This window comes from Anopheles arabiensis, chromosome 3 (genome assembly GCF_016920715.1).
Source record: "Anopheles arabiensis isolate DONGOLA chromosome 3, AaraD3, whole genome shotgun sequence".
Lineage (NCBI taxonomy): Eukaryota > Metazoa > Arthropoda > Insecta > Diptera > Culicidae > Anopheles > Anopheles arabiensis.
The window spans coordinates 40,270,310-40,293,139 of record NC_053518.1 but is presented as its reverse complement, the minus strand read 5'-3'; the positions used below and the strand labels follow the sequence as shown (position 1 = coordinate 40,293,139).

At 41.4% G+C, this 22,830-nt stretch overlaps 1 protein-coding gene across 1 annotated transcript in view; it reads left to right on the top strand.

Annotated features, from left to right (window-relative positions):
• LOC120900529 (neural-cadherin-like) overlaps positions 1–22,830 on the top strand; it is a 267,774-nt gene that overhangs the window by 68,782 nt on the left and 176,162 nt on the right. The window contains exon 3 of the mRNA XM_040307637.1: positions 18,174–18,240. The gene's annotated coding sequence lies outside the window, so the exon portion shown is untranslated. The remainder of the gene's footprint in view (positions 1–18,173; positions 18,241–22,830) is intronic.

Sequence of the window (22,830 nt, the reverse complement as noted above, 5' to 3'; positions counted from 1 at the left end):
CTTCTTCTAATGAAGTATACTAATTGACAAATAAATGATTAAGTGAAATAACTAACACTAACAAACTTTTTTTTATAATCTTATTTAAGATTGATCATCTCTGTAAAAATTTATTACAATGTGTTCGTGCAAAATTTCTAACAGGGTGAATTTTTTATTTTTGTTTCATGTTTCATAGTTGTATTTTTTTTCTTTCCGAAACCATTCACCACGATTGTTTCCACGCCCACCAAGGATTATGTATAATTATCGCACACGGCAACGAAAACACACGTGATTAAAATACGCTCCACTTCGCTGGCCGCTTGAGTTGACATGATTGTACATTAATTCTCTCGGATACAGCAACACTACAACCAACCCGTCCCCTTTGGTGTTGTGTGTAAAGGGATTTGGTTTTGTGTAGATGCTGGCGGTTAGTTATTAAACGATTATTGTTTGCTTTTACCCGGGTTAAGCTTTGCACTGAGCCGTTCTGTTTGCTGCGCCCGACGTACTATAGTCCCCTCTTTTTACTTTAATATTCTTCTCTCATTTAATTCATTGTTAAATTTAAGGGCACCACAACTCACCCAGCGGTCTCGTAATCCTTTCTGATACACATACTCACGTGGAAAACACGTGCAGCGTTCCCTTCTGTGCGCCTCTGAGTCCTTGTTTCCTTTGATGTGGATGATTGTTTGCATAGGGCTTCGGGGCCAGTTGTTTGGGAATTAATTGAGCTACTAGCTAAACAACATAATAACTCCCATTTAACCGTACGCTTCCTCCGATGGGAGCCTTGTTAAAAATCGTACCCAAATTTACCTAGCCGTAAAATGAACTGATTACCGTCTCGCATCCACCACCACCACCACCACCATCACCACTACCACCCCGATAGGCAAATTGTACCGGGATGAAGTACTGCACGGCATTTGTTCGGATTGTTTTCGAATATTTATGGTTAGGTACGCTTACAAATGAAGCAATTAAGCCATTACAGATCGAATAATTTATTTACCCAACTAATCCCAATGCAATTTTCCACCGGAGCGAACATCGACGCAAATCACTATTTTATTTGATGGCCAACAAATGCTGCAAAACTTCTCAATTACTGGTTTGTTTTGAGCAAGTGGACGATATGGCAGGGCTAGGAGAAGCAATAGTACAACGAAATTGGATATTTTGCAACCAGTTTCAGCAGCAACATGCCAAACGAAAACACTTACCACCGTTAACTACATGCGCGAGTTATGCTGCAAGGAAAAGCGTAGTCAGAGCGATGTCCCGGGAGTATATAAACCATAAAATAATTAGTTCTCCTCTGCAATTTAAAATTATGCAGCAACAAAAGACTACATATATGGCTACAACCATACTCATGCTACAACTTTTCGCCATAACACAACCAAACATCCTTAAATCGGATAGTAAAAAGCTTCTGCATTTCCTCGACAGCGACCGCTTCTTCACTCTGCTGCACACTACTGGATTCTGTTTGCATGCGCGTATGTGTGTGTTACGAGAATATCCGACTTTGAAATGGTTAAAAAGGAAGGAATAACGTGCGCTACCGGAATGCTGTTGGGTTTCCCGGTAATAATTTCTCTCGAGTGCCGTTTTGGGGTTTTGGAGGAGCACTTTTGCTTCGTTTATTCCTTTTCACGTTGCTACACATGGTAAACATTAGCAGAACCGGCGCACATTGAGCACACAGAAACACACACACAACCATCTTGAGGTTTAAAGCATAGCAACACTCAAGGTTGTATTTATAAAGATTTTCTATTTTGTATCACGCAACGTACTGTTGGGACATGAATTGCCCTCTAAGGAGAAGGAGGAGGTAAGCGATGTGCACATTAGCATGTAACCGCCATTTGCTGCAGTAAATGTGTTTGGGGGTATGTGTGTGAAGTAGCATCCCTAAACACGGAAGAGTGTAAACACCCCTTCGATATCAAATCCTTGCTGTATAAAAAAAAACTGCAGAAGTTGTTGTGGTGTACCTGCGTGATCTTATAAATGAAAGGGAATGCTGTATCTTTCATATGAAGCAAAATTTTATACAAATGTTTAATAATAACAAGGCGTTGTATCTGAGCCAAAATTTTCGGAGCAAACGCAAAATAAACATGAAAGATGCATTGCTACGTTTAATCAAATATTTCACAAAAATCACAATAAGAATTAGTTCAGCAGAGCAGATGTTCGTACCATGACGATTGTAGTCATTGCAGACGGTTCGTTTGATGCGGTGATCTAAAACTACAGATTGTTTCTCCATCATAACCGTTCCTCAGTGACAAGAGTATAGATGGAATAGAATAACATCGAACATCATTTTCTGCACTTCTCTTGCTTCGATGACGAGTTTGTAAAAGAATGTTCTCATTCGTGCACGTTCGCATTCATAGTGCCCTTTTTCTTCGTTTTTTTACCATTAAAGTGAAAGCTCCAAATGGTAGAGCAGTAAGCACACTTACTTTTTATGTATGTTTGCACTGCTTTTTCCCTTGCTCTTTTGCCCACTCCATCCTCACAGCACTCTATGAAGCGAAATCGAATCAGATTGCAAGAGCATCATAAAGAAAGTAAACCCAGCGTATGGTACAAACATACGTACTGTTGTAGACAAGGGCGTGCACTACATAAAAAAACGAATTCAAAATATACATACACCCAGATCAAGAAGTAAAAGAAAGCAGAAGCACTAGCATGATCAGCAGTAGTTGATGTAACGTGAAGCGACAAATTAAGCACAGAGGGTTGGAAGTTTGAGAGAGCTGACGGATAGCAGCAGAAGCATTATTTGCTTCCTCTAGCCTTTTTGGACGACATTGAAAGCTTGGAAATGCTAGCGTCTAGTTTGTCGTCTTATTTGCTGGTACGAACGGAACCGTGTCCAGTCACTGACACTCAGCAGTTCGACTACTGCAAGTTCCAATCGAAAAAATCAATATCCTTAGAGGTAGCCAATGTCTGGTAGCGAAAGGATGGAGAAAAAAGTCACCATTACCGGGAGTAAGTTAATTAATTGTTTTTTGGTTTTTCACAAAGAAAGGGAGGTGTGTTTGCTCCACCTACTTGCCAACTAGCCTCTAAATAGAACCAACAAGCAGACGATGTGTTCAGATTGTTCAAGTTCGAGTTCAATAATTTAAAGTTGTTAAACTGTAAAGTGGTTCACCATTCTCAGTACTCTCTGATACAATATTTCTCGTTTTTTAAAAAAGGATGGCTTTTTAAGCAAAACCGCAAAGCCGTTCCTTCTAAATAATAAAATGAAAAAAATGCCTTTGCCAACCACTGGCATGGTAAGACTTTCTTTTTTGTAATCTAAGCAGATTGAAGTTGTTCAAGCACACCACTTCACCTTTGTCTTTAAAGATAATCTGCATTATCCACCTGTTAGTCACCAAACAGTCGTTAAGCGCTTCAGGTGAACTCTTTCAAGCAGCTCTTGGCAATACCATTATAAATAGTATTTTGCTGTTCAGGTGGCACATCGTTTTTATTGATGTTGTTTCATCACTTCATGGGTGTTAAATTCATCTAGAAAAATCCTTTCTTTTGTATCTCCCTGAGCTCCAATCGTACATACAGGAAGCAATTGGATTTGGCTATAGTCAAAGTTTACATCATTACATTTTAGAGCTGTCAAAACATTAGTATTTTGACGACAGTCTGATGGTCTGATGGTGTTGAAATTAGAGTAGTCAGGCATTGTTTTGTTGTTAGTATTTACGCTATTTGATATTTACTCAAAATATATTACCTCTCAGGTTCAAGAAAACCATTGATATTCTGCTGCTGACTTGCAGTAACTGCGATAGTATTTAATTATCAAACCAAACCCAAAAGTTTCTGTGTTCTTTTGTTCTCGGAATACTGGAGCACTAATTGATCGCCCCGTGGAAATGTTGTCTTTTCTCGTGGCGGCATCAACAAACAGCACGCCAGATTATACATCTATTTGTTTTTTGATGCATTTTTACCCATTTTTCAGATTGAACCGGAGAATCTAAATTCCGTAATTAAATAAATTGTTTCGGAAATGTTTGTTAAGAGAGTACTCAACGATCGATCGTAAATGGTGTGAATCCGATGAGAGCCTAAATTTCGAACCGATCGGCATAGAACTGATCCAAAAAGAGATATACTGAATAGTACAACAATAATCGGCTTGACTAAAAATAAACTTTGAATTGGTTGTCATGTAATAGATCAAATTAACCATAAATTTATAATATATTTCGTTTTATAGAAACGCAATTTTGCAGCTATTTTATCAATGAAATTAAGCCTTTCTAGGAACCATTTCATTATGGTTTGTCTAGCTCCTCCTTGTTGAATCATTAAATACATTTCGCAAAATTAGTTAATAAGCATTACGTATGTTGATTTGAAGCCATCACTTCATAGCCTCATAGCAACCGGAAAAAAATTGTAAAACAAATCTAAATAAATAATGATGTTTAACATCAGAAAACCCCCAAAACAAACGATTCATTTGAACCGGGAAGGTAACAAAAAGCAGCGCACAATATTCCATTAATCAAAACCAGCTAATAAACCCATCCTTGAGGAATGTAGCCAATTGTTATCCGGCACACCGAGACAGGCCGATCGGTCTATTTCCTTTTTCCTCACGTCAGCCATGGTCCGGGGCGGGCCGACCCCTAATGTCAGGCATTCAATGGGTTTTCTTTCAGTGTTGGTCCCGGCTAGCAATGAGTGAAGCGAGAGCGGTTCGTCTTTGGTTAGCCATCCGAGCGTTAAGTAAACTGGGACCCTTTTTCATTCACCCTTTTTCCTCCTTTTTGTATTTTTGTTTGTATTTCGAACGATTAGGGCTCCGCCCGTTAGTACTATACTGCCACGTGACCCGTGAGAGTCTTTGCCTGAAAGATTTTCCCAACCATCAGGAGAATTGTATTTAAAAATGAGTTTTCTTAGTGAATGTCGCTCGGTAAAGCGAGCCAAGTTTTGTTCTTTTTTCTCCTTCTGGGACATCTCTTCCCCCCGTGTGCTTGCTCTGCTCAACTAGTTTGTAGTGTGTTTAGTCACTTTGTAGGTAGGTAGGTTTTTGTTTTGTTTCTGAAACATAAACAACAATCTTCAACGTGTCAGAGTCCAGTTGCTCCGAGAAAAGAGAGCCATTCTACGAAGGCAAAGATATATTCGTAAGAAGAAAAAGAAAAGCTCGAATGGTCACGAAATGGGACAATAATACCGAGATGGGTCCGGTAAATAAAGACCCAGTCCGCAAAATGGACACTTGGTTGGGGCCAAAGAACAAGGTAAATCCTTGTTGCTGCGCTACCGTTACGGTTTACTCAAATTGATTTTGTTTCCGGACTGGGCGGTGAGCGTTTGCTGGGGGTTTGTTTCTTTTCCCTTCCATTCATTGAACTTTATTTTGTTCATCGTCTAAGGTCGGTGTGTCCGTCGTCGTTGCGCTGGGGTTGGTCGTAAGTAAGTGTGCTGAAAGTTCATTCATAGGTATGTTTCCGCTCGTGTGGAGGTTTGGTGCCATTAAAGTGATCATCAAAGAAGAAAACCGTCGGTAGTAGTAGAACGGATCCGGTTAGTGTGTAGCAATAAAAATCAATAAACCTCTGCAAAAACTCACCACCCTCGAAGGAGGTAGAGAAGCCCCTTTTTATTCTTTTTATGCACCGACACACAGCCATACACACTTATTAGACGTGAAGCGTGCAATTGTGTTCCACAAATTCCTTCGTCGGTAAAGCACGGCAGCAGTGGTAAGGCAAGGGACCATTCTACGAGGAAAAAAAGAAGCACAAAGAATCGTAATCGAATAAACCCGGACAATATTGGATCACTTCTAGGGGTAGGTCGGTGGGGTCGGTGTATATTCCGGGTTTACCCCCGGCACCGACAATAACCCGAGCCTGAACGCAGTGTACGTGCAGTGCTGTGATGATGCGGTTTAGCTTTATCGTGTCCCATGACTGCCCACACACCGTACGCCACCATTTCACGTCCCGTCGTCGCCGCATGTCCGCATGGTTGAGAGTCGTGAAATAATTTCATCTGTTGAAGCGATAAAATTATATGATAATGGCACGTTTAGCTTAAGGGAAGGCCCGACACAACTAGTCAGGCAAGCGGGTGGATTTCCATCGCCCAAGTCCAGGTCGTTATGCACGTTTTGCCTTTTCGTCGTACCAGTCACGTATATGGAAAGGAGGGAACAACCTGCGTTCGACAAACAGCACACGCCTAGCAAATCGACGTCCCGATTCAGTTCGACGCCTTCTTGCCGAATGAATCCACAAGCGGAAAATCTGTTTCCGCACAATTGAAGGTATTTTCCAAAACGGATTCCTGAACCACCATTCACTGCCACCATTGGTATCGGGTTGGCTCGATGGTGAGCATTGATTGTGAGAGGTTAAAAGTGGGGAATGAAAGGGGAAATGTAAGAACGCTTTGTCGGCAAGTGTTGATTCGGTGTCTCGGAACAGGGAAGACTCATACAAATGTTTAACCAACACACATATAACAATTCCAACGAAAGTCAACAAAAGAATTACTGTGAACTGTCTCTCTTCACGCCAGAGGGAAAGAGAGAACAAAACATCTTTCCTGATTGCCTTTAGGTGATATGTTTTTTTCGCGAGTCCCTAGCAGCGGGAATACATGCCCCAACCCGCAAGTAGCATCGGAAAAAAGCACTTTGGATCTTGAGGTTCTATATTTAAACCACACCTAGCACCACACACATACACCGAAACATGTTAGCGGCATAAATTCACCCCTTCCCAAAATGACATCATTCTGTGCGTGACAGCACAGCGCCCGAAACTCCCAGTGCTACGATCAAAAGAAAAGTGGTTGCCAGCTGAAACCGCCCCCAGTGGCTGACATTCACTCCCCCTTCGCCACGGGATGCTGCCATTCCAAGCCATTAGCGTGGGTTTTGAATGCCATTTTAATTCACACCACTGGTATAGGCCACCGACTTACGCGCCAATCTGAAGCCAAGCTGCCGTGGAGGAAGCAAAAAGCTTCCAAAGCCAGAAAAAATCACTTTTAATACAGGCGTCGTTATGAAACGTGGCGGCACAGACGGTGGTGGAAATTAATTTTTCTCCTTCTCCACCCGTTATCACCCCACCCCGTGGGATGAATTGGGTCGATGTTGGCACCTGTTTTTTTTTTATTAATTTTTTTGGTTAGCCTCTGCACACCAGTTATGGATAAATGAACACACTTGATTTTAGCCGTTTGCTTATGCAACCGAATTGAATTGCTTCATACTTTGGGTGGACATAGTGTTTGACCTTTTGAATGACTTTTAATCGGATGGAGATTTTTTGTTTACTCTCGTTCGAACAACTTCCGTGTTTCTGGCATCCTTCTACGAGGAATGCGTTTTTTTTCTTAAGCAGACAGTAGGAATTATCAAAGTGCTTCAAAATGGAGTGTGATACAAAATGGTAATGCTTAGGGAGAACTTTACAAAATCCTAGAGGGAGAATGGGAATGATCATTGTGATGATAGGGTGGGTCTTATGGTCAGGAAATGGCGATATATTTAAGACCCATCCCAATGATGATACCGATGGTGATGAGGATGATCCCTTTGTATTGATTTTTGTGTCAAAATATTTCTCCCAACTGCTCTGCGAGTGTTCCAAACGGTCTAAACCCTGCTCTGTGTAACCGAAAACAAGCCTTGTTTATGTCCCAAAAAAGACAAAACTCTGGTCTTATCGCCCATGTCGAATCTTTCGGATATTCCTTGCAAACCCCGTTCGGACAGCCTTTCAGTGCATAATGGAACGTAGGTACAGAGAATGAGAGAGAAAAATCCCACCAGAGAAGAGACAAACATTAAGGGATCAACAGGGATACAAACCAAACAAACCGAAGAGGATGGAATGGGATGTTAAGGCTATCAGGAACCGAAGGAGTATGAGTGACATAACTTTAGCTTTCACGTTGGGAGCATTCGTCGTTTTGGTTCAGCGAGTCTAGGCGCATGGACGGAAGGAATCGAGGCCGGGAAGCTTTTGAAATTTTAACAAACGGATTTTCTCCCCCTTCGACCCGTACATCGATGCTGTAATCCTTTTATTTAAAAAGCAAAAGAATATCAAAAAACAGCAATGGTGCTCTGGATATTGGCTCAATGATTCCCATTCCTTACCCCGGTTCCTCATCATCAGTGCGCCCAGTAAAGGTGCAATCATGTGAACAAATCTGTTGATCATCGATCGATAAGGATGACAGCGTTTAATCGAGCTGAGAAGCGAATTTATGGCAATTTGTGGTTCACTTGAACATGAAAGATGATGATTGAGCTTTTTGATACCAGAGAGATAAGGAAAAAGCAATTCTTTGTTAATTATTCATGCGGTAATCAGACAATATGTTCCTCATTTTTCTTCTCCCGACTAAGCTGATTAAAAAGGTATAATAAAGAGATTGTTGAACGTTTTGGTTTTGTAAGGCTCGTAAAATAATAACAAGTTTCATTTAAAATACGCGATAAATATCAGATTCCTGTCCCTGGAGAAGCCCGGAATCCGAGTTTCATCTCCCAGACGGCCTTGAAACACGGTACTCTTGAAAAACAATTCCCACTAAACGTCAAATGATCCCAGAACGTTAAATTATTCATCAGTCGCCATATTTTTTTTACGTACCGGCTTACTCATCAACAGGCTGACAGCCTGTTTGAGCGGAGGAGAAGTAGAAGGTGTGTTCTTTCCATTGCGAAAGGAACACACCACCATACCATCGGCAACATATTACACGCTAATCTTATTCAATTCAAAATCCATCTCAACAAGCATGCTCTTGCCGTGTCGGTGTCCAATAAATAATTCACTCCTTAATTAACGCTGTCACATGGGATTGAAATACAGCAAAGTTTCAACGGTGCGTTTCGCTATCATTGAGAGTGTGTGCCGGTTGTGTGCCGTTGTTGAGCCTATCCTTCTCTCTGGGGAGGGAAGCCGTAGACGCTGTTGACCTTTGCGGGACGATTTTGTATGCTGCCTTCCTTCGGCAACGGCATGTTTGGACCATACTTTTCGCCGGGCCGCGCAGGAATCTGCAGAAGAATGCGCTGGAAAACCTAAAATTCGGATATAACCCGGTGAAAGTTGCTTTGGAGACAGAAACACAGAATTCGGAGAGGAATCACAACATAGCCGACGGCGACAAGCACACTTTGTTCGTGTGCTCGAGTGATAAATATTTGATTGTTATTATTTATTGCTGCGGTAGTAATCTGGTTTCACTGATCCTTTTCGTATCGCTTCGGTACTTCCCCGCGAGCGGTTCATGAGGAACGTGGATAGGAGCAAAACAGCATGTTTGCACGGCGTTTTCACAACGTTTGCGGTGGGATAAGGCACGGTTACAGATTTCGAGCTCGGGCTAAATCGATGCCGTGTGGTTGTGGCGATGAATGCTGCGTGTTTTGTAATGCTCGGTGTATCCGCGGTATCAGTTAATCACGCGACAAGACGCGACTCCATTTTCCGACTCATAAATTATTTATTGCTCACTTCACACTGGGTGCTCTTGGTCGGCTGTAGGAAATGGCAGATGACGCTCACCTCCTCGGCTCCAGTGGTAGGAAAGGCAGTACTGACGCTAGCATCCACCAACACACTCGAATATGCAAATTGATATTCTCTGTTTGCTCATTACTAAAAACGATGACCGTGCTGTGCCGCAATGATGAGCATCGTTTGAACGGAAAACTGCTTGCTGTTAAGGGTTGCAAAGCATGTTAAGGATCGAGGCATTGGATCTTATCGCTTTATTTTTTACATTTGATATTTGGTTTAGATGTCATCATAGTATGGCGTTCACCTGAAATATCACGCTTTACTTAAATGTTCTCAATTAATGCATCAGGCACTCACAGTGGTAAACCTTGTTTCATCAACTACGACGAAGAGATGAAGTTTTAAATGAAGTTTAATATACTTAAAGCCTGTTGTACACGAGATTAATTAATCAAAACGTACGAATCGCTTATGAGTGTATGCCGGTCCACGAAGTCACTCCTCTAATCAGTTAAACAATTCACATCAAGTCAAGTGCTGGTTCGATGCGCAAAGATTTGCAATATGCTGTACTGCCAGCACCGATTTTGCGCTGATTAATTACCTCGTTAGCATAATCGCTACAAGCGAACTCGAATGGCACAAATCAGTCCACCTAATCATATTAGCGAACTGGGTATGTTCGATTAGCAGAGCAAGGGTAGAATAATTTGAGAGGAGTAAAGGGTGTTTACCCTCAGCTAAGCCAGTCGTACCTGTCAGCAAGATTGCATTTTTCGATAGTTGATGATGGGATGGTGGAAACCATTAGCGTCAATCAGTGCCACTCACGGGTGAGAAAATGTTGCTAAATTTAAGCATCTATTGCGAGTGGACCTCTTTATCGCGTAGCTGACAATTATTTACCCATGATGTCCATTTTGACGCAGTAGGAAATTGATTACTGTTGTTGTAGAGTGGGTTACTGTAAATATTTTGGTTAAAAGGAGCCAATAAATATGGTGATTTTTTCAACAAAATAAGTTGTTTCATAGCTTTATTGCAAAATGTGTCAAAAACTTGAGCCTCATAACCAATTTAGATATAAACATCAAACAAAATGTATTATTACATAACCTTGAAATTAATGTTTTATTATTACCCAGTCCATCAACTTGAGCTATTCGGTCATTCACCATTTACTGCGTACCAAAACATGCTCGTCATGAGTTCAAGCTGCAAATAGACCGTTCAATAAGTCACTGAAATCTAAATGCTTTAGTGGCACAGGCAGGCCTTGACCGAAAACGATTGTTGTACCAAAAGAAGAAGCAGAAGAAATTATTCTTTACTAGTTACTAAAACTGAATTTAAAAAATCATTCTGCCTTAACAATAGGACACATACTGCCATAGATTATGATAAGCAATCAGTAATTTTAATGCTAGCAATTTTATGTTTACCTGTTCAACGTACTAATAATGCATGTGTTACACTCACTAGTAGCCGTGAGCGACATTTTTCCTTTGAAAGAAATCTTTTTAAAATTAACTGACTTTTCTTACATTATTCGAGAACTCGCCAAATAGCGTCGCGCCGATGACTTTCGATGATAATCGATGATGACAGGTCGATACAAAACACACTCAGTTTCACGGCAAACATTTTTACGTGTGGGTGCCCGAAAATTTTGGCACTTCATCGAATGTTATCCCACCAAACAGGATGGCAACTGGGTACATACATTTAGGCGTGAAAAGTTTTAGCCATGTTGATTCTTACTATTATTTTACGCTTCACGGCGTGAATTTGTCTCGATATGTCTAATGGCATGCTTGCAAGGAGTGCAATAAACAATAATTGCAAACTATGAAAAAAATGGTCAGGTGAGTTGGGTCGATCACTCACTGGCACTATGTAATGTAGGTATTTGAGCATAAATTCAACTATTTAAAGCTTCAGATGTAAAAAACAAGCATTTCAATAACAAAAATGCGATAGCCAATTTTAAGTTACACCCATAATGTTGAAAACGTACGTAACCAATACCAACCAACCAATAGAAACATATTTCAATAAATCGTATTAAGCAGGTACAGCAAATCATCTGAAATTGAATCTCCTTACTGCAGACAATTTTGCAATCGTGCTACACATACAGTACAATTGTTTACACACAATTCCTCCCTACCGTCGACCACAGTTACAATTAGATAAGTCATTTACCGTGCAGAGGAAGCTCGTTCCAGTCGTCCACTTGCTATCGGTGGCACACTGAGGTGAAGATCACATTTGCAGGTGTTTGCACACTGCCGGCCATGTAAATTTCACGCTTGTCCTGTTCGCTTTCGGGCTTGGGGAAACCTAATACGACACCCGTGCACGCAGCCCACAACTCGCCGCTGCTGCTGCCCAACAGAAGCCCGGTTTTCAGTTTTCACCTTATCACACATCCATTAATGTGTGTTGGCGGTGTCGTACTAGCAGCGGGTAGGGGGTATGGCATGGTTTGGGTGCATGGCGACGAACGTTAGTTGACAAAGCTGACAACAGTGACTCGCAACACAGCCACACTCGGCACCAACACCTCGGCAAACAAACGCGCGCGCTCCGGATGTGCGATGGTGTGTGCGATGCTACTCAGCAACCGAACCGAACGCTGCGCCGAAAGATGGAAGAGATATAGTGTGCCGGGTGAGCATCACAACCACCGCAATATGAGGGGAACAGGACGGACGAGCACGATAGCGACTAAATTGTGTCTCATTGCGGGCAATCAGCAAACGGAAACGGATACAACGGCAGGCATAAATTCCTGCCACCGCACGCAATCATAATTCGATCCAAGGCACGGTATGAACCTCTCCGCTTCCCCACCAGCAACCTTTAATGGAGCCTTGGAGATGCATGATGTCAGGCACCGTGGGGATGGTTGTCACCGCCAACCGTAAAGGACACGATCCGCGACGGCGTAAGCGCACGCACGGCGCGTAATCAATCTGATAATTTATAAATTTGTTTACCCGGCACACCATTAACGAACGGTTCATAATTTATGCGCCGCAAGGGTCGTCCCGCCTCTAGCAAAGAAGATAGATGTTGGTCTCACGTATGCGGTACGCTGCCGCATATTCAACTTCCTGCAAATGTTTGTAGTACCGTCGCCGCAGACGTCCAAGATAACTATGAGCACCGGGTGGAAGAGAAACTATAGCGCGAGTATTGAAGTAAAAGTACAGCAAAGCCAGTTGTTCCGGGACGAGGACATTCGCCTTCATTCCGGATAATGTTCGCTCATCGACTGGTGCGTTGCTTCAACTGCGGATGATGTCGCCATCGTATTAGGTGATGAAATCAGTGAGCAGATTTGCTTTAAAAAAATAGTTGCTATACTTTCCAATTAATCTCAGCACGATGAGTCACTCCAGTTGAGAATGAAGTGCATAGCTTGCAGTGAATCGCGAAGCACTACGCTTGCCACGCTGATCAAAGCGCTTGGGATGAGTGCGTGTAACGAGCGTGTGGGTTTTCTCTTTGAACTGCCAATCCAAAACCATTTGCCCTTAATGACCCCGTACCCGGGCTTGTTGGGCATCGATGGGTGTCGGTGGGTAGCATCGATATTATACTCACACCTGGCGTAGGTGTGTGGTCGCTAGAAGTACGATCGTATTGGTGTCAAATTATCTCACCCATCTTGGGAATGTAACAGGATGAAATGAGGATCTACAATCATCCACGAATGCATGCATTCGGATACTGCTCTACTGTAGTATCAGCTAGTGTAATTTTCCAACACAAGGCTTGAGTACTATTTCACCGGGAGGGTAAGAGGTACAGCTGAAAGCTCGCAAAGTTTGATCCGGGCACGTTTAAGAGCGGTAATGGCTTAGTTTCCCTGCGATTATAAAGCACACTAGCAACGGTACTACAACACGGCACCCAAATTGGTTTTTCGCACTGGATTCGTTGAATAGTGCGCCATTGAAGCAAGTATTTATTTATGATACTGGAATGGAAGGTGCTAAACAGCTTTCCAGGAAATAAACAACACTCTTAGTTTGCTGTTGTGGGTTAAGTGTTAGGAACAATGCGCTTTATAGCCTAAAGGCTCGACTGCATTATTAAGGCACTTGAGTGAAGAGGTTTATTGTTTGAAATCTAGTCTGTTTGAATTAAAATGGATAAAATATGGAAGAAGCCTTGAAAAGGATTAGTTCATATACTAGCTTCATATGTATTTAATGTAAACAGCAATATTTAAGGAAATATTTTAAGTACAATGATAATTCTTTTTTAACAAATATAAAGGCTTCAAAAACTTTTTTAAATGCAAGAACACATTTCTGACAGGCTGTTGCGTTACGTGACAAATACATGACATGGTTGTGTCCAGTAATGTTCTCCAGTGTTCAAGTTTTCGTCGCCCTCCGTCATCTCTTTCTTACATACATTTAAATTCATGTGCGAATATCTAATTTTAGTCATAATGTAATGAAATTTTAAAAAGCTAATATATAAATTAATTCACCTTTAAATTTATATACATTTCGTATACATTTTCAGAATGCTAAAGAACTCTTATCATTTAAATTTTCATATTGATCTCATTTACATTAAAGTCTTACATGCAGTGAATAATATTGCAGGATGCAACAATATAGAAATTATTATGTTTTTAGCCATATAAACCATCGAAAAGTACATCACCTTTAACGGTTCCTTTGAATTCACAACAAACTAACTACATTGTTAGCAATCGCATTGCTTCCCAAACAATACTCATCAAATTTGATTAGATTCCGGAGCTACTCGTAATACGCCAAAATGCTAGTAAATCAAACGTATACCAACAGCCAGTACGCTAAGCTTCCTTTTCCATTCGACGGAAATTCAATTCCTTGCAATATTGTTTATTCGATTCAATTCGATTCGAATCACCAATCAACAAAAACCACCCACCTCACTCTCACGGTTTCTTTGTCCTTCTCTCTACACCATCGCTGGGCGGTTCCAATCCTACCCTCACCGTACAATTCAGCAACAACGACCCCGTGTTAAATAAAGTGGAATTTCCAATTACAGCTAAAAGCACTGCGTCTCTTGTGTATGTGCTTGTGTGTTTATGTCTGCACGGCAACCAATCAATTTTACAGCAAAAACCCACAGCTAAATGATGCTTAAATCGTAGTTCAATTTCGATGCACTTGTCCGGCGCCCCGTTGAAGTTGGTTTCCTGTTTCTCCGGTAGGTGCTCCAGGCTAAGCAGTCCCACCCCGGAAGGCCGGATATTGTGCCGACCATGCCCAGCATAATCAGTACGGTGGGTGAAGTTGCTTCTGGTAGGTGGGTGAAGGTGATAAAAAAGAATCTCTGACACCAAAGTCGTGTGACTTGAAAAGCAAACCCTCCCCGAGGGACTTATGGACAAGCGTGGATCGGTGTGGGACGCCGCTAGCGGAAACGAGGTCTGAAATCCGAAACCGCGAAGCGTCGGGAAGCTGGGCAATGTAATTTTCTCACCGCCAAGAATAGTGCCAATAAAAAAGTTGCAGCTCGTAAAATGGTGCGCCCGAGGTTTGTTTGTAGCTGTCGGTAGTCAGTGGCTTTCGGTCCACTTTGGTGTGGCCGTTCGAGGGTCGTTTTGTCGGGGCGGAACAGTAGCGGTTGCACTTTTTAGCTGTCTAGTTACTCCGGATAGCTTCGGAAGAACACGATGGAAGGAAAAACACAAACTGTGTATTCCGTGGTCTTCTGTTTAACAATGTCGCTGGTTTGGGCGAACGATTGTTGCGAAGGACAGGGTGAACTGTCACGAAACCAAGAGAAAGAAATACGGTGCAACCCAATACATCCGTAAGCTGAGCCGAATGTTTTTTTTTTTTCAGATTGGCTTGCTGCTGAGCCAAATAGTGCTATGAAAAAGAAAGGAAATTTTCAGACAAAACCATACAAAACGGCTTTCTAAAAGCGCTGTAATGCAACAACGGGCGATTGGCGTTGATTTTCCACACCCTTGGTTACGGACCCTGAGGGAACCGTGGGAATATGCCTTTCACGTGTGTAACGACAGGTTGAATGGAGTAAAGCCAGAAGTATAGCTACGCCTGTCCAAGGGAAAAACTTTGCACTGAAACCAACAACCTAACAGGGAGGAAGACACAGACACAGCTAGGCGACGATGTTGTCTTCCCTTTGGCCTGGCCCATTGCTATCCCATTCCTTATCGTGATCGCTTCTTGGACCATTTCCGGCAAGCGTAGAACCTCGCGAAACACGGAATAACACGTTCTAGCTTTCAGTTGATGATGATGGGTGGGCGAGCGAGCAGGCCTTACGCCTTTGTTAGTTGTAGGGAAAATCCGTCGTCCATGCCGTACCCGCCGGCAGCTCAACCTAGCGTTGTGCACAGAGCGTTGTTCGCAGGTGCCGGATTCGAGTGTCGAAAGGTGCAAAGTAAAATTGAATTTACTAAATTGACCTGAATAACTGTATTTTGCAGTGTTTTCTGTTTACAGCAGTTGTACTCTTGCTATTCGCCAACTCCGTCCACTCGCCCTCGGTAAAAGGATCGCGCTGTAATATTTGCTCTTTTGGGGCAACAGCGGCGAAAGCGATGAAAAAAAAGAGAGCTCAATCATGTTTTTCCAACTGCAACACAAACATCCTTATCTCGCTAATGGAGCACGAGAACGAGTAATTTACAGCACGGGGAACATAGCCACCGGATGAGCGGATGCGGACACGGGCACCAGAAAGCATTTCCGTAAGATGTTCGCTTCCTTGGTGAAGCAGTACGTCGTTAGTGATTGCTTTCATATCGCTTTGGCGGAATGCAGCAGTACCTACTCGTTCGTGAAGGGAAAGTTCACAAGACTGCATCCGTTGATTTGAAGGGAATTTCATTAGACATCCAATGCGGAATCAATTAGTGCCGGGTCAGAAGATGAATTGTGCCAAGAATTGCCCCGGACGGATGTTTGTTTGTTGGGATTTCGCATGATTCCGGTTAAACTCGGGGTCGTAGGGAAGAAAAATGGCTAGACCAAAAGTGCACGCCAATTTTAGAACCACGAAAAAAAACTTAACAATCACAAAATTCCAGGAATTCATTTCAAAGTATCTTCATCAGCTTTGCCACATTGCTGGCTAGTCCAACTTTAGAATTAAAGTTTTTAATTTTGACACACCAGAGTATATAAACATCAATAATTCTGCCAAAATTTTTGATATATTTATGTATTTATTTATTTATTTTCGTTTACAATGAATGTTAATCGCAATATGAGAGAAAACAAAGCGGAAAATAATTTTATGCTGAACACTTAAAAGGTTTTTTTGTGGTACTTTAGTCGTTGCCAAAAAAGAAAATTCTCTTTATTCCGCCGGCTCTTTTACAATAATGCCCGACTTTGTCTTTCGAGACCATTTTATCTTTTTTACATATCTTTTCTCCCTTTTCTACTATCTCTTTTTCTCCTAAACAAAATCCTAACGCTAATGTCGTCGGGTCGTTGGAACTCCTATCATGCTGTTGTAAGTTTGCTGCCCGTAATGGGTTTAAGTCCCGAATGAACTGTGCCGCCATACGTAGGACTGACTATCCTGCTATATGTAAACCAATAAGTCACTGAAAGCCAAGCCCACTATTAGTACAGGTAGGCCTTGACCGAACACTGTTGTGGGGCCGAATTAGAGGAAGAAGAGCTTATTAATTTGACAAAACATTTTAAACCAATTTTATTGATTTGCTTAACACAATCATATAATTTAATTTACTGTATTTATGATGAGCAAATCCCAAACTGTACCGTTGACTTGCACGACTGGAGAGATAAAGCTGAACCAAATAAGGAAGAACGTTTAAACTATTTTTTTTAAAAACCCTGTATTTACATTACAGGGTTTAGCTAGCCAACGCGGCATTTTCAAATCGTTATCGGTCGCCTTAAATACGTCACCCGAATACGTAAGCTCTTACTTGGGCACTGTCATTACTATTCGGGCCTAGTGAAGTATGAATCGAGCATAGTCACCAATTAATGCAATTTACTCTGGATTTTTGGAGCCTTAAAAAAGCTCATTTTGGAGCCTTAAAAAAGCTTTCTTGCTTGAGGTTTATCTAATCTGTTAAAAATGAACTATTTTTAAGTTAATATACAAAAAATTTTTATTCCAAATCTTTAATTCAAGCCCATCCATTGCAATATGGTTTTATATTGTTTAAATAATATAATCTTTTTGGTAATTAACTTATGTGAAAATTTTAAAATTAATATATTCTTATTTAAACAACACGCAAACTACCTATTTTTAAACAACATAATGGATCAAACACACCGGAGCTATCGATTTAAAACCTTCAATGGTGCGTCATTTTCATTCTTCACAAGGCCCGAATAGAAATGACAGTGCCCAATTGAAAGTTTACGTCACTCGAAAGAGTATTTACGGTGACCGACAACGCTTTGACGATGCCGGATTGGCTTGGTAAACCCTGCAATAACATTTAGATTTGTGTACAGCTCGGAATGTTGATTCGAGACCTTGTTTAAAAGATATGCTTTTAGATTAATTAATATGTGCCATATAAACATTCAAATGAATAACTAAGTTCATAATTTCATGTTCTTTATGTTTTTTCTCTTACAGATCGTCATCATACATTTTTAATTGGCGGTTGAAAAACGACAAAAAATCTAGTGATGCAAAATTAAAGGTAATACAACCAACATATTATAATGTTGTCACATTTAAAAAATTTAGAATATTTTTGTAATATTTCGACACAATTCAACAAAACATGCTGAATACATAAATCATCAAAAGAATAAACAAATAAAGGAGCATGCAGCACAGAAAACCATAATCTACTAACGATAATCGTCCCATACGTTTATCGTCTCAACCATTTGATCCCGGTGCCGATTTCGCACCAACACGCTCAACGTAACGTAGCAATCAGCATCACATTCATCAAGAAATCCGATACCAATGAATTCGATTTATAAATCAGTTTTTTGTATCGCCGGGTCCATAAATCAAACCCGCTCCGTCGTGGGCTGTGAAGGGATGGCACCAGAGCTCCACCAGCAAACACGTGTTACATATCGTGTCAATGCGATGCAAAACAATGCCAAATGCTGTACCCAGTGGATGAGAGATGGAAACAAATAAAACCATTTTTCCCAAAACTGAAGGTGACAAATTTGTCGAGTTGCGCCACCAACATTGGGGAATTGGTGACAGAGTGTTAGAATGATGTCGACGACTCGGATCGTATTTTGATGCCCATTCCAAGCACTCGGTGTGTACGGTTACGCTATCCACGGTTTCGAACACCGCACACACTACGGTTGGATGGACGAGCAAATTTATACGTATGGTTCTGTGCGTGTGTGGAGAAATTGATGGAAATCGTTCAATATTCTCGTCGATCAATTGTCCGTAACTTCTCATTCGGCGATACCATATTGACTGCGTTCCCGCTGTTGTTGAGTAGTTCTTCCCGACTGCGCATTCTTGACTTCAAATCTTGGCCACACTCATCGGATGCGTATCAAAAAGCAAAACAATCAATCAGTTACCAATAAATGGCACCTTTTGCACATGGACACCCATCGGTGGAGTGCCGGTGGAGAAAGATGGTGCCAAACCTGAAACTGATTAATGACAGCCGGGTATGAATGGTTCACATCCGAGCACCTCTTGGTCTTGTGAGTTGTTTTGTGCATTCTAAAAAAGAAGGAACAACCATCACACACCGACTGACTCGGCAGGATACCTTTAGCTGCTTACCGTACGCGAAGCACAGGTAAATTTTCAAACAATAAAGCGTTCGGTTCATGAGGGCTACTGAGCCCCCAACAGGGCTGGATCACGTGCTGTGCAGATCAGAGCAGTGCTGCGTACGCTCTAACTAGTTCGAGTGCCTGCCTTAAGCTGGTACTGTTCTTTTTTAACACTAGCAGCCTGCAGGCACTAACTTGGAATGTTCTTTTATAGCTATCAGCGCTCTGCTGCAAGTGAAGTTCGGTAACGTGTTCCTTCCTTAAGCCGCCATTCCCATTCGCAAAGACTCGAAGAGCGCACGAGACCGAAAGTCATTCGATTGTCTGTATGCGATGTTGGAGGCAAGGTCGAGTGATAGATCACTTCCGGCTCATTCAGTATGCTTGCTGTGCTTGCTCCTTCATCCCTACCTTCAATACCACCCCGCTTGGGGTACTGAAGTGAAACCACGCTTTCAGACAATGCGCTTTACCACGTGCGCCCCTTTTGCGAATAGCGAGAGAACATGCTGCCGCCCTTGTGTGACTGCAAACCAAAGACGAAAAAAACACTATTCGAGAACCATCACCAAGTCTCCAACGCTACGCTGTGTGGCCGGGTTTCGTTGAAGAATTGCCACAGCGCGCGGCACCGGCGTGAAGCGGTACGAAGATGAATTATTTCCCTATGCCGGGGTCCGGTGTATTCATTTGTGAAATGGTTTTGCAGCCCGAAGGATCATTTTTTATCGCACCGTAGCGGGTCGTGTTTTTCGCGCACTCGTGCTGCGTTCTCCCACACGGGGGCGTTTTTCATTTACCATTCATTGTTCACTTGGATACCCTAGGCGTGAGGGGGAGACAGACAGACCCACGGGCTGGCGAGTTTTTCATCACCATTATCAGTTTATTAGCTGCGCTAATGTCAATAGCTTCATTTCGTACTGCATTGTTTACCGTTACCGAAAGACAGAGAGAGAAGAGAGAAAGAGAACAAGGTTTGCAAACGAAGCGGGAAACACTGGCCAGAAGGGATCACCATCATCACCACCACCTGCTGCTACTCTTACTGGCTTCGAAAGCGCCAGCCATTCTTGAAGTGTGAAAAATTAAAATGAAAAGCAGAATTCCACCGAGTGGCATCATAATGCTTCACATTTGTCACCCGAGGCACGTGATATAATTAATGAAGAATTTAGGTTTATTCCCTTTTGGGGACGCCAAGCGTGAAGGGCGATGGCAGTGGTGTTTTCACGGCGATATTTAACAATCAGCAACACTGTGCGCATTTTTGTTCTGTGGTTGTTATCGGGATGCTTGAAAACCCTCGCGAGGCCCTTCCCGCTGCGATATGGGAGTTCCACGTGACGTCGGGGCAGCGCTCTTCACTTCGATTCATTATTGATTTATTATTACGTAGCTGCTGCTGCTGCTCTAAGTGTGTGTGTGTTCAGGTGCGAGAAGCTATTCCTTTTGCCATTCATGTTGTTGCATGGCTGTGTGTATATGTACGTAGTCACAAACATAAAAGAATGAGCTTTTATCTCACATTACTGGTGAAATTCAATTTCAACAGCGCTTCCATGCCCCTTGAGCATCATATTTCATCGTGCGCCAGCAGCTGTCATTGGTTTGCTTTTTATTATCAGTTGGCCGCACTCTTTTTGTACCGTTTTGTTGCTACCAATTCCCATCCTATCTGTCTTTGACCGTTCGGAAGACCACAGCTATGAAGTGGCTCCGGTCAGTGGCTCGCTGGAATCGCTTCTGGCAATAACCGTGTGGGGCAGGGAAAAGTGCAGTGGAATTATATTATTTTGAATTGAATTGCGTTTCGTGCTAATCACCTACCGAGCGCGAATGATAATGCTCATCCTGTGAAGATTCCAAGTAGATTGTGATGTATCTAATTACCTTACACTTAGCACTCCAAAGGGTGGATTTAGAAAATTAGTTTTTCATGGAAACATTTTTGAGTTAAATAACACATTTATGTTATTTGATTGGAGGAGACTTCTATATCCTAAAATGATGGAAGTAATTGACTGAATAGTTCGCCGAAGGCCATGCCATTATTGTTAAATTTTAAGTTATGCAAATTATGATTTTATACAATTTCTTCTTTTTAATTTTACATTTACCGTTCTATTCTGCGGTGAAATCGAAGCGCAACCATGTGCTACAATATACAACCAACAATGTTTCTAATTACGGACAGCTTCAAATATCGGACATTCGGCATGTTTTTATTGATTTTCTTCATATCCAGGCAATGCCGCTTTTCATTTTTTTTTAAATTGTCACGATGTACTAGAATGTGTTTGATCCCTAGTAGGCCCTGATACTACATCAAATAAATATTTTCTTTCGCCCATCCAGAGGCATTCCTAGCAGTTTTGCTTCAAAAAACGCCAGTGTTATTTCTTCAATAATTCCTATTGAACTCGTAAAATACATATTGTATTGAACTAAATTGGAATCTGTTATGCAAGTACTTATCAACGAATAAAAATTAGTGTTTTATCTTATTGTGTTCTGAATTTCATTGAAACATTTAATTAATTCTTGTGCGGAAAACGAAGCATTTTTTTAAATTTCGGACAGCCGATTTAAATTGGGATTAATTGCATTAACACATTTTTCTAAACATTGATAGTAACAACAAAACAACAAACATAGACTATCCGTAGGGACTCAAGGGACTTAGAGGGACTCAACAAGCCTTAAGTAACTTGAATTGATAATATACATGCTATTAGGCTGCGCTTCTTTACGATCATTGTTTAGGTTGTAAATGACTATAATCAAGTATACTTTTTTGCAAAAGTTGCTGCTCATTGTTTCAAATACTTCCTATTTTATTTCTCATTTTAATTGATTAACTAGTGTATTGTCTTATTTCTCGGCATATATATTAAATGGCCGCGAAATATCTTCATGTCTACAAAAACAAAACTTGTGTCTGCTAAATGCGATTTTTCATAAAATGGTGGAAAAAATTGGTATTGGTAACAATTTTGGTTTATCAGGTTAATTGTTTGGTAAAATTTTGTTAATTTGTGACTAACAATGTATCAAACAACTTGGATTTCAATTAAGTTGGTTGCCGGTGCTAATTCACACACCATCGCAATTAAGATTCAGCCTAAATTATTATTGTGTTATCTGCAAAAATTATTTGGGCAGCCATATTACAAAAAATAATGGAAAGTTTTTCAAGTTTAATAACGTATACAACATTTTCAAGTAGATAAAACCACAAATATTTCTTCTTTTTCATGTCTTACTGTAAAATAAACACTTCATTTTTCCGCATAGATGAAAGCTTTCATCTACTAAAATACTCGTTTTCGTTGTTAGTCTCTGCTGACCGGACGGGATGAATAAATAAGCACTGAAAATCAAAAAGCAAAACAAATACCACCGAACCGCTTTACCCGTTGCTCTAAAAACGGAGATATACTGCGCGAACCATCGACCTCCAGCTAGCAACAACACACACACACACAAAACGCACAAACTAGCCAAAACGCTCGACA